General features: G+C 36.5%; 1 long non-coding RNA gene across 2 annotated transcripts in view; it reads left to right on the forward strand.

The window, feature by feature from the left end:
* The window catches only part of LOC125618162, a 61,876-nt gene that overhangs the window by 8,431 nt on the left and 39,671 nt on the right, over positions 1 to 13,774 (forward strand). The window contains exons 1-2 of one of the 2 annotated variants that reach the window (XR_007349415.1): positions 4,108 to 4,616; positions 4,854 to 5,019. This is a non-coding gene — a long non-coding RNA (uncharacterized LOC125618162). Of the gene's footprint in view, positions 1 to 4,107; positions 4,617 to 4,853; positions 5,020 to 13,774 lie in introns of those variants that run through there. The other variant, XR_007349416.1, reaches the window with a different exon arrangement.

A 13,774-nucleotide genomic window follows, 5' to 3' on the forward strand; every position in this document is an offset into this window, starting at 1 on the left:
GGGGAGGAGGGAGGGTGGAGGATGGGAAAGGCAGCGGAGCACAACAGACACTAGTATGGCAATATGTAAATCAATAGATGTGTAACTGATGTGATTCTGCAATCTGTGTATGGGGTGAAGGTGGGAGTTCATAACCCACTTGAATCAAAGTGTGGAATATGATATTTCAAGAAATTTGTAATGTTTTGAACAACCAACAATAAAAAATTAAAAAAAAAGAAATCAAAAAAAAAAAGTAATCAACAGACTTTTCCTTTAAGCAAAATTCTTCACAGGTAAAACAATGTAGATGATATTAAAGTCAATATCCAAAATGTAAAAATAAATAAATAAATAAATAAATAAATTAGGGCTCCTTAGGGTTAAATGATGGGACCTCAGTTAACCTAAATTATCTCTTAGATCCAACCAAAATATGGTTACTTTGAGGGTTAGGGTTTTAATGTATGAATTTTGAGGGGACACAAACAGACCGGGACATTATGAAAAACAAAGAAAACTTCCAAAGGAAGCCAGTTAAGGAGAGTAGTTTCAGGCTTTGGATTTGGATCATCTGCCTTTGAATTTTAACTCTGCCTTGTGTCCATATCAGGCACAAATCCAAATTCTATGGCTCCTGGAACTTATACAATTTGAGAAATCCTCTTTAAGATAGAGAATACAAAATTAGGTACAGAATCTTAGAAGGGGGTCTATTCAAAGACAGGGCTCTGAAATTTCAGAGCCTTAACTTCACAGTAAGTTTGCCTCTACCGCTGAGGAAATTATACTAAACCTCAGTTTTCTCAACTGTAAAACTGAAATAATAATTATCATATTTAAACCATAGGGGCATTGAGAGGGTTAAACCAAGGTTCAACTAATAAACTTTCCTAGTTAGCTATTGTTATTGCTACCTTTATTATTATTGTCACCATGATAATTATTGTCAGCCCTTCATTTTATAAATGAGGGAACAGTCAAGAAGTCATTAGAGGACTTGCCATATTTCATGCAATCAATGATCTGAGAGATTGGGCCAGAGTAAAACCCTTGGCCCTGCTTCTTGGGACCCTATGGAGGTAGCCCTATACTCCTTCCTCGTGTTCATATCTCTGACAATATGTCAGTATAATAGCATAATCTTCACCCTCAACATTTACTCTACAACTATTAAATAAAAGCAGTCAAAATAGTAGATATTAATTTGGTTGAATTTAAACTTAAAAAAAACATTTTAATATATATCTAATGGCATTAAGGTTGTGAGGGGAAAAAGCTCGACCCATTGAATTCTGTTTTGTCACTTGTGGATATTTTGGATTGGAAGGTCTAGCTTCCATCTTCCTTTGGGATGACTTGGAAACAACGAATTTCCAATGTAATTTCTTTTGGGAGTGATTCCAGGTTCCCATATGTGCAGACTCTGTTAGTGACATTAGATTTTCCTGGGAAAGGTCTGAGGAGTCAGTCCCAGGGGCTCTAGTTCTGCCCCTTGGAATTACATACTGAATGACAGAAGCTGGCTCGTCTCCATTCTTCTCACAGCTCCACATACGTGAGAATCTCTTCATGTTATCTTGACTCTGGCAGGACTCTCTGCCTCAGAGCTGGTTTTTAACACTTCTAAAGTCGAGATAATGTTGATTCTGATGTACCTGAGCAGTTCCCTTTTTTTTTTTTTTTAAAGTGACTCACACATTTATTCTGGCTTGCTCATCAGGGCTCAGCAGTTTAAGTGTGGTTGGTATTAGATTAGACCCAAACACACTAATCCTTAAAGTTAATATGGAATGAAGGATAAGTGATATTTCACTGAGGGATCTAAGTCTTTGACCTGTGAGTCTGTATAAAAAAACATTGAAGCCCCTAACAAACATTTGTATCATTTTCAAATGTGCACGATTAATTATACACATTTTGCAAAACTCTCAAACCAAGTAGGAAACTAGTAGAATCTTACATGTATGTGACCCAGATTAGGACTGGTTTTTACTATTATTGATCACAATGAGCATGGCTAAATTATTGAAGCTAGAGTTTTTGCTTATGTACAAACTATAAAATGAAGTTTGGGAAATTCCTGAGGAAAAAATGTCACTTATTTTTGAGGAGATTGTGAACACCTTAGAGTTATTCTTCTTATCATTATTAACATATCTATCAGAAATAATTTATTAAGGTTGTATGATTAGAAAACCAATGCTAATTCTTGCTTGTAGGATATTCCTGAGAACAATCCTGGTTTATCCATCAGCTAGGCCTGCTATTTGTCCAAGCATGCCTGCTAAAGGGCCTTGTCCCCTCTCTTTTCCATCCCTCAGGGTGGGCAGTAGTGAAGCTGGTGTCCTCTTCCTCTGGACTTTCCCTCTTTGCCTGACCTGATTGCAGCCCTTCTGCTCTGCTGGTTTCTGGCCACCACACCTGTATCCTTCAGCTTTGGTCTCACATTCCTGGTTACATCGGGTCCTCAACAAACCAGCTTCCCAACCCTCCTCACTAGAGATTTTCCTTGGCATCTGGACTCCATTCATTTCTCCTAGTCCTTGTTTCAACAACTTGTACTGACTTTGAGTTAGAAGTTATTAAGGCGTTAAATTCCTAGTACACACAAAAAAGAAAACGCCTGATGATCAGGACTTCCAGCCTTTTCTTTGTAAACTCATTTTATAATATAATATAAAAAGACATAAAAAATGATTTTGTGAGGAGCAAAGCAGCATCATAATCCAAATATTATCTTCTACTGGGGCTTCTCATTTGATATCCATTATCACATTATTCTGTGTGCTGTTATTTGCCAGCATGGGATTGTTTACTTTCTAACATTAATCAGGTGGATAGTGGGTCCAGGAATAATAACTTCTTGGAGTTGAACTTGGATCAGTGATTCTCAACCATATCAATTATTCAACATGTGCTAGGCCCTGTTCTAGGTATGACACTTGGGATAACCTGGCCAAGAAGATAGCCAAACAAATAAATATCCCTGTCCTTAGGATAGATGTATTTCCCATTTATCAAACATGCATAAAAATACATGTGAATTTATATATTTACTTATATTCTACATATATTCCTGTATTTTTGCCTTTGGGATATAGCAGTTACTGTTGTATAGGAAGTAGAGACTCTTCCAACAAAGTCAAAATATGTCACATTGGCTTTTCAAACTGGAGGGACTTTGGCAGGCGTCTCTTAAATACACACGAGGGACACCTTCCATGCTTCTGAAGAATGCTGGTGTGACACACCTTTCATGTGGAGATGGACTGAGCCACCAAAGGAAAAAATACTACAATCCCAATTGAAGCAATGCATATAGTCAATGCTAGCCAGAATCACCAGCCGGTCCAGTTCAGCAACCGCAGACTCCAAATCAAGAGATAAAGACAAAATAATGAAAAAAAAAATAAAGCAACTAAAATAAAATAAAACAACAGTTTGGGATCCTCCCAAACTTCACAGTTCCATTTCTGCCAGTAGTTAAATAGTATATCATTGTTTTCAAAGGTAGGGATAAGAAGTTCACAGGAGTAGGCTTTAGACAAAGTATGGAGAATTGATTGTCACTGCTTAAGAGATTTGGAAAGTAAATAATTAAGCTTGGATTTAAGAAAAGACTATTATCACACACACACACACACACACACATACACACACCCACACACTCATATACACACACTCCATGCTGATCCACGTCCTGTGTGTTTGTGCCTATGGAATAGAAGAATGTGCGTTGTGGGTTGGGGATATGTAAAGTATTCCCTAGCTTCAGTACCCGTAATCTCTCAGATGCTTCATAAATGCACAAGATGCTCCCTGGGCTGGGTTTTTAAATCTCTGAATTAGCTGAAACAGTTGTAAAATCACATGGAGCCAGACAGTTTACAATCAACTGCAAATCAAAAGAGGCTCCTATATGTTGTTTGTTCTAGCAGGCATGGGGAATGCACTGAACTTGCGAAATGTGCTTTTGAGATCCCATTAAAAAATCTGCTTCCTATTACAACCTCCTATCTCCCCGATCCTCATTTTCCCTTCTTACTCCCAGATTAGAGGTAGGGAAAATTCTCAGTGCCAGGAGCATCTAGGAGGTGGTTTTTTAACACAAGCTGTGAGGGCTCATTGAGTGCACCTGGTCTGTGTTCCTCATTAGATCCTACACCTACCCAGTCCTGACATCAGAACTGATTTCTGTCATCTCTAATGTGCCTGAAAAAATTCTTTCAAGGCAGTTTCCTCTTCTAACACATCCCCAGGGAATTTCCCCTAGAGGGTGTAAGGCAACATTAGATTGTGACTATGATAAGATATTCCCATGTTGGAAGAGTTTTGTATGAAAAGCAGCACATTACATCTGTTGTTTTCCTTATTTAGGGTCTATTTCACACTGAATGATACTGGAACACAACCCAGGACTCTGTCTTGACTCCCCTGCAGTCTTGTACTTCCTCCTCAATGACGGCAGATCCCGAAACACTTAGTGACATATGGTAGCCTATGTGTGAAGTGTGCTGAGTGCAGTACATTTGCTTTCTGACTCTGGAGTGTTGTGTTTCATTTTGGGTATCATATTTCTTAAAGGGGTATTGAAAAACTGGAATTCAGCCACCGGAAATCTTTTCTGTAACAAGGTAGGAGGAAACTTAATTGCATTTGTGTCTGTATAACTAGTACCTGCATAGAAGAGGCTAAAAGAGTGATGAAGAGGTAGAAAATGCCATTGGAAACTTAAAAGAAACTGGAGATATTCATCCTAAAAGGATCGACTATTATTGTTGTTATTATTATTAGAGGAGGGAGTAGCCTTGATTCAAAAGCTTGAAAAGTGTCAGATGAAAATGTGGATAATTTCTTCCTTTTGCTTGTAGTTTTTCCAATCAGCCAAACTAGAGTCAATATGTGGATTCAAGAGCAAACAGATTTTTATTCAACATAAAGAAGATCATTCTGCTTATTAGAACTGTGCAATGATGAAATATATGTATGTAAGCAAAAACTACAAGATCTTGCAGAGAGAGCAAATTCCAGCACTGAGTAAGTAGTTGAGCCAGACCCATAAAGATTCCTTCCAATTCAAATTCCTATAATTTCATCGTTCCTTTTCTTTTCTTTCTTTCTTTCTTTCTTTTTTTTTTTTTTTTCAGTGCTAGGGATCTAAGCCAGGGTCTCACACATGCTGGGCAAATGCTCTACCACTGGGCTACACACCCAGCTTTCATAATTTCCTGAATTAGAAGTTTCTTGTTCAATTTTACATTTGGAAAGAGGATTGATAGAAGCCTGAAAGATTTCTCTCTTTTCTTTTTTTCCATCTCTTAATGGCATAATGTAATTGAGTCAGATGAATTATTGCATGGTCTTAACAAAGTTGGTGTTACATCCACTTTTACTTTATTTTATTCCTCTTTGGGGTACATAATACTATATGAAGAAAAGCTTACATCAGCCAATTATTCATGGATCCTCTTTGTAGTCTGACCAACTTGCAAAGATCTATCTGTGCTTTGGCATTATGTCACCTTATTGCTTTGGAGCTAACCTGTGGATTTTGCCTATCCAGAATTCATTCTTGTTTCCTCTGATAACAGCACCCTCATTTTTCTTTGGAGAGACTGTGCCTCTCACATTACATGTCATCTTGGTGGTTCCCTCCATTGATAATCCTTGCCTGTTCCCAGCTGAGGGATAAGGACTGGGTGAAACTTGGCCAACCCTTGGCTCTCCCTACACAAGGATAGGGAAAAGTTGGAGCTGATTGTTTCCCAACAGCTCTGCAAAGAAAATGCCCTTTAGTTCATGTTTCCTAGACTCACATACAGATGGTAAATTGATCTCACAAGTTGTGTGTTTATGTAGCCATATTGCTTGATTGTTGGACGAGGAGTTTCTATCAAGATTTGAATGTGTGGCCTTGTATATTTTAGGTGAAAAGGGAAAATTGTATGTATGCAGTATGTACAATTAAGCATCTTCTGGGGAGATATTTCTGTGGGCTCATTTAACTAGAGGCCTTAGGGTGTGAGAATTCCTGCTTCCTGTGGTGTTGGAAAGTTAAGGTCAAATGCTGGATGTGTTTCAAGTTCTGAGACAATACCATGCGATTTCAAAGCTGGTGTTTGTGTGTGCGTGCATATGTGTGTGTACAGTACTGGGGAGGAAAAGCAGGCTCTAAAACTTTGCTTTGAAAGATGCCAAAACACTGAGCAGCATATTTGTACGAGAAAGATCTGTGTGTTTGGATGGAACCTGCCTCTTTGGTAAACACAGGGTGCGGAGAGGCCTGCCTCCTGTTGCCCTTCGTTTGAACTTTTGTTCACAGGAGCAATTTCCCTCACCTTGGCTGTTGAACTTCCCTTTGTAGTGAAATTCACAAGTACTGTGAGCTGGCAAGAAAACGATGGAAAGAAAGGGTGTGTTGGACTAGATTGCATTCTTTCCTGAACACTCTGAAATATCAGGATGTATGGAACATGAGTCATCATTTTCTGTTGGAAACTTTTATGACCTTTACAGAGCAGGCCAAATTCCTCCCAAGCTGTGCTTCTTCACACCCCGGTGCATAACAGTAAAAGGGCAAATCCGAGGGAGGCAGAAACATATTCCTATTTTTTCTTGCAATCTGTTACACGTTATTGTTCTTCTGACACACTTTGCTTCACATGACAGTACTAATGGAGAAAACTAAGGTCAAGTGTGAGAGAGACTTACCTGGTCTGCCTAGCAGGACTTTTCAAACTTTACTAGAATTAGAAAAGTAGAGAAGGAGAGAATGTTTTGCTGAGGACTTAGGCGAATAACTTAGTTATCAGGTAAATCCCTGAAGGAAGAAGACTGCATTCAAAATTGTGAATCCCAGCCACTTGGCAAGCTTGAAATTGATGTGACAGACCAGAAAAAAAGAGACAAAGGTATTGCAACAGTGTTCAGGCCAGGGGCAATTCTGTAGAGGGCCCTGCTACTTTATCAGCCCTGAGGGCATCATGGTATTGACCAATGAGGTCAATAGGAAGAACTTGAACAATCAAGGAAAATTAATGTTGCATACACTATATACCATGAATTGGGGGCATGGGGTAAGGGAGCAAACTGGGACATATCCCTGGATAATCAACAACTTTTAAGTAACTGGTCATTGAAAACTTTGGCCAAAGAAGAATCCAGTTGTCTCAGCCCTCCCACCTCTGGCTTATTTTTTTTTTTTTAAGGAATATTTAATCTTTCTAAAATAATTTAGAATTGAGAAAGTCTACATAGTGAATTTTTCTTATCTAGAACTGACACCTTTAAGGCTTCTGACTACTTTTACTTTGGCAAATTTTAATACTAATTTTTCTTAACTGAATTACACAATTTGCTTTCTTAGAAGATTTTGTTACAATAATACACACTTTCATTTTTCTATTTATCATCAGATGCTCAGATGTCACCTCTCATAGCTGCTGACCCTGCCTCTAATAGACTGTCCCCATGTCTAATTTGCTACCTCTAAATAGCAATGGCTAAAAAATCAGCATGGCTAGGCTTGGAAATTTATTTATATTGATTATATATGTCTTTGAAGGAAGCAGAAAAAACTCTCTGAAGTCAAGTGCATGAACTTCAGTGAATGAGTTTGGTGACATGCATTTCTGCTAGAGACCTTTAGAAATGCTTCTCCAAGGCCTTTTCTTGGCCATCTTTGGTTCTCGGTGGTGTCCTAGATATTTGAAGTTACCAGATAAGTGACCCTCAGATAAGTAAAGAGTCATTGGACTGACTGTTCTTCAAAGGTTAGAAAACGAATCAAATATGTCTATCTCCCAATTGGGAGCTGGGGTCAGCTGCAGTGTAGCTGGAGAAATCATTTAAATTCAGCAGCTTAATCACTATTCCCATGTGAACTTTTTGTGTGAATGCAGAGTCTTTCACAGTGAAGATGTCTGTGTCAATGGGCAGAGAAGCAGCAGACAGCTCCTGAAGAGGCTGCACACTGGGGACAGGCTGGATGTGCAGTGTTTAGAGGTGACAGACAAAATGGAGAGCAGCCTTCTGCAGAGGGCAGTGAGGGACTCTGACTTTTTAATTGAGCTATATGTAAAATGATGAATGACCTGTTCTTTGGAACTGAGTTTATCAAGAATTCAAATGCTCTGTAAAACTTAGATCATCTTGTAGGTGGGAGGAAGTGTCCCCCCCACCCCAACACTTTTATTTTAGGAAAAGAAATCTAAGCTCAGAATAAGATTCTGTGTCCTTGGATGAGCTGGCACGAGAATCCAGAGTCTGTGACTCCAAATCCAGCAGTATTTTTTTGTATACCATAATGCTTTCAAAGTGTAAAATGTTGTGAAGCCAACCAAAGGTTTTCAATACTAGAAGCAAACCTACTGCTGTTTTCTGGATGGAAAAACCGTGATGTATTGGATGGTTTTCATATTCAAACAAAAGATGGCAATTGATCATGTATGGAGTAATTGCCAAATGATTCAGAAAAGTTGTTTTTATCTTTTTTATCTATCAGTAGATGGCAGGAGATACCATCAAATCAAGATACAAAAAGTGACACAAATGATGGAATTTAGTCATTGTTCCTTGTATTACCTAGAAAAATTGGCATCCAGGGTAGTGAGTGTTCTGTTATGTTGATACCTGGGGTGAAACTGTTTTTGAATATATATTTGGGTTCAATTATTTGCTTCCCCATTAATCTTCAAAATTACAGTTGGTTTAAAACAATAATGAAATGTTGGAACTAAATTTACTCTCTTTTGAAGAGACACCTGGAGAAATGATTCATCACTCATGTTGCTAAGATTAATTGGGCATTCTAATTGTGTTAAGTGGATTTGCACACCATGGAAGAATCCGGGAGCTTTTCCTACTTTCTTATCCGTCTGCCCTTTTTCTTCAAGCAGAGAAGTGAAACTAGAGCTAGCTAACATCAGTGTGGGTCAGGGCAACCCAGCATAATAAATGGCTTTACCCAAGATTAATGCAGAGAGAGCACGACAGTTAAAGTGATACCACATAAACACAAGGATATTTTCAACAAGCCTTAATTGACTCTGGCACCATGAGCTGATATTTCCTTACTCAAACAGAGGTCATTTTCATTAGGATTGAATTTGATTTTACTTGGTTTTTTTGAAGTACAGAATTCTCTTAGAAGTGTTGGAGAATGTTTCTCTAATTTGGAGATTACAAAGAGGTCAAGTACCTGTGGAATTTCAAGAATTAAAATTTGTAAGTCCTCAAATGTGTTGTTCCCTTTTTATTTTCTTGTTATCACTTAGTACGATACAAAGCATTTGAATCAGCCACTTTTTTTTTTAACTCTTTTGTCACTTGAGTCTTAGTTTTTGGAGAATTTTTGAGAAAAACATCATTCAATTCATATATTGATTTCTCCCCCTCTTTTAGACAACAGCTGAACTGGGAAGGTTAGAGAGGCTAACTGCAAGAGTACTGACATGGAGATCAAGTCTGACATTACTCCCCTCGGATGCCAAGCTTCTTGTCATTGTGGCATGGCATGTGTGGCTGCCAGCTGCGGGCTGCATGCTATTGAAAGCGTTTCATCTCTGAAGACACAAGCGGAACTGAACTTGCTTGACATAGACTCTACTACTTTTCCTGTAAAATTTGGCACTGGGGAAAATCTTTTACTGAAAACACATTATTTTCTCCTTAAAAAAAAAAAAAATCCAAACTGCAGCCAGTACCAAAATATCCTATCAAGGAATACAAGAAACAGTCTCCCCAGACTGTGCTATGCCACTGAAATCTCCACCCTTGACAAGGATTAGCATTGCTGAGCTTAGCCCTGTGCTGTCACACTGTTGGAGATGCTCTTTGGGGTCAGGGTATAGGACCTCCCGGTGTGGGAAATTAGGAAGAACCAAGCAGTTCTGCCATTGGCAAAGTAGAGCCTATATACCCTACTTCAGTGTTTTTGCCTCTTTCTGTATGCTGTTTAATAACACTCTTTCATACTCAAAAGTGATGATAAATTACATGGTCACACTATTCATTGATTATCTTCTTCTTATTTCCCTTTCATAAGGCTCTACTTTTCTGTTTTGTTTGTATCATTATCTGCTAAGTTTAATTGCTAAGGATACATGTTGCTATTCTTCTCTGTCTAAACTCATTTATAACAAAGTATCATATAAGTTCTTTTACATAATAAATTACAAATGATTGATTAAAGCTTAAGAACCATCCCTCCTGAATGTATGTTCATTTTAATAGAAAACAAACTTGTACATCCAAAGAAATTAACCTCTAATCAGATAATTGTTGCAAAGGATTTGAGACTTTATCCTACTTGCAGGCTAACAAGAATGCCTGTCACATTTTCATGGATGCTAGCAAAAGATATGAGACTTGAGGGTCAGAGATAAAGGATTCTTTATTATGGGAATATTAATAGCCATATATTCATTCTAATTCTCACAGGGATGTTTAAAGGGCCAGGTGTTATAGGGGGAGGGAGAAGGAATCCAGAACTGAGTGAACTTGAATCTTATATCATGGGTGATAAGTATGTTTACCCCTTGCTTTAGAGAAAGACACCATATATTCCACATGGTTCATTAAATAAACATAGGATAAAGACAAGAAGAAACATGAGAGACCAGTAAAGATTTGTCTCCTAACAACAATAGCAGGATCAAAAGAGAAATGGAAGTGGTCATTGTAAGGATTTGTTCTTGGTAAATTTTAAGTCTTACGAGAGGCAATCATGTACTTTGCTTATGCAGCGTCTGACTCTCAGTTTTCCAAATTATCCCAGAAAATCATCTTTCTACTCGAAGTCTTTTTCTATCAATAAATACATAATTGATACCTTGGTTTTATTTTTTTGTTGGCAATAAGAGTAATACACACTAATTTTAGAAAATGGGGTGAAATATAAAGAAAAATACAAATACTGTTTATAATTTAATCACTTAAGCAGTCTCTTAAAATATTGGCTTTTCCAATTATATGTTATTTTTCATATAAATTGAGACAATTTTATATACTCATGTATCTTGGTAGTTTTGATTTTTTTTTACATATTGAAAGCATTATTTTAAATTTTGAATTGTTGCTTTAAATTATGATTTTAAATAATCACATAATATTCTATCATTAGTATGCCACTTTATAAACTATTCCTTTTGTATTAGAAAATTTGATACTAAACACCATAAAGATGAGCATTCTGGTACATAAAAGGCTCTGGTGCCTTTAGCTAGATTCCTGTAAGAAAGATTATTGAGTTGAAGGATCGACTTTTATAGTAAAGTTCTTGTCTCTATTGCCAGACTGCTTTCAAGAAAAATTACCGGTTTATATATATGGCACATATATATTGGAGACTGCTATTATCCTCCCATCTTTATTACAATTGAATGTTTTAATTTTAGGAATAAAATAGTTGAACAATGTTTTTAAGACTTAAAATTCTTCAGTTATTAATTAGTAAGAAGAAAATAAAGTTGTCTCTTGGTATATGGAGGAATTTGGTTTTAGGACCAAAAATCTACTGATATACAAATACCTTATATAAAATGGTGTGTTTTTTTAATACTACCTTGCACATTCTCTCATATAGCTTAAATCATCTCTAGATTTCTTATTTTGCTAATTCAACATAAATACTAGGTAAATAGTTGTTATATGCTATGGCTTAAAGAATAATGCTAAGGCAAAATGATCTGCACTTGTATAACCATAATTTAAAAATATATATTTTCAGTCGAGGTTGGTTGAATCAATGGATACAGAACATTTAGATGCAGAGAGGCAACTGTATTTTTCTATGTGTAAATTCATCATTAGTATTTGTTTTTAAAAACCTGTTCATGCTCTTTCCTCATTATTTTAATATATTTATTACCAAAGAAAAATATTTGTAAAAACATTACATGTAACATTTTGTATAGTAAATTTTTAAAAATATATATTCTCAATACATTGTTTATTATTTGGAAATTAAAAATAAAAAATGGAAATTAATTAAATTAAAATTATCTAGTGAAGTAACTAACCATTATGCATATACCTCCCTACCATATTTTTTCAGGTGTTTTATAATTTTTTAAGTATTTGATTTTTAAATTTTTTATATTTAATTTTTAATTCTGTATATCAAAATGTATTTTGATATGTGATCCAGCCAAGACATCTTTCCCTCTAAACAGCAAATGTCCCCAACAGTGAGCTATACCATACCCAGAAGTGGTACTTTCTTGGCAGTGCACTAATTAGAAAATTGTTGATAAAATGTTGTGCTTGAAGTGTATTCCCCTGTCTCTTCATAAGTTCAGTACTGAACAAATCTTGCCTTGGATTCCAGCTACAACTTATGCTCATCTCTTAAAGACTGACATAGACATATTAGAAATATTAAAAATTTTATGTATTGATAAGAACAAGTAAAGTACATAGTACTTACTGTAACTCCACTGTGTACTCCAAAATTTGACAAAAAATGTTTTCCAAAACTCAAGAAGACATTTAAATGATAAAACATATATCATCTCTAGATTTTTTTTCTATCCTACATTTTTAAACATTTTTAACTTGTTGAATTTTGGGGAAATGAAGACCTAGTTCATTCTTTTAGACATGGCTACAGTGGGCAAATATTGATGTAACTGGCTTTAACAGTGAGTTGCTACCTGTGTAGGGAAGAAGATTGCTCCTCGAGTAACACGATATACTTTTTTTTGTGATAGTGGTGGAAGTTGGAAAAATTTCCTTAGGAAACATCCTATGTTCTTTGGCAGTGGTATTGGCAAAGAGGAATACAGAAATAGGGAAGGAATGAACTTTTTACTTTTTTCTTTTTTCCCCTCCAGAGCCATACAATGAAACGCAAGGCTTGGTTTCATGTAAAATCAATGGGGGTGAGTTATTCTGACAGAAATTCGCCATTCTTCACTGATCATGTGGTACTGCAGATAATAAATATTTTAAGCCAGTACATTACGGTGATTTATTAGGCAGTATGAAATAATGAAAACAATACAATGGTCTAGAGATGAAAATACTTAGACTGGTGAGACAGAGAGTCTATGTAAATCCCAGGTACTTCCTAGAGTTTTACCACAACAGGTCAGTGGAAGAGAACATAGTAGCTAGGTAGGCTGTGCATTTTCATTTCTTTTTAGATTGTCTTCCTCATAATTTCCTATAGAGGTTATTTTTTTCTTCCAAAAAAAAAAAAATAGAAATGCTTTTTGTTGTTGTTATAAGTCTGGCATTTTAAACCCATTTCATCTCTGTTTCTTTCTAAATTTAGACAATGCTTTCACATCTCTAAGTTCATATAGGTCTCATGAGGATCAATGCCAAAATTACCTTCCAGGAACAATACAGAGCTACTAGGGTCTATGAAACTCATTCTCAATAACTCCAGTCATTCTTTCTTTTTTTTTAATTTATTTTTTATTGGTTGTTCAAAACATTACACAGCTCATGACATATCATCTTCCATACATTTGATTCAAGTGGGTTATGAACTCCCATTTTTTACCCCAAATACAAGTTGCAGAATCACATCGGTTACACATCCACATTTTTACATAATACCATATTAGTGACTGTTGTATTCTGCTACCTTTCCTATCCCCTACTATCCCCCCTCCCCTTCCCTCTCATCTTCCCTCTCTACCCCATCTGCTGTTGTTTTAATTCTCTCCCTTGTTTTTTTTTTTTCCCCCTTTCCCCTCACAAACTCTTATATGTAACTTTGTGTAACAATGAGGGTCTCCTTCCATTTCCATAGTTTCCCTTCTCTCTCCCTTTCTCTCCCCCC

Source organism: Marmota marmota, unplaced genomic scaffold (assembly GCF_001458135.2).
Source record: "Marmota marmota marmota unplaced genomic scaffold, marMar, whole genome shotgun sequence".
NCBI classification, from domain to species: Eukaryota; Metazoa; Chordata; class Mammalia; order Rodentia; family Sciuridae; genus Marmota; species Marmota marmota.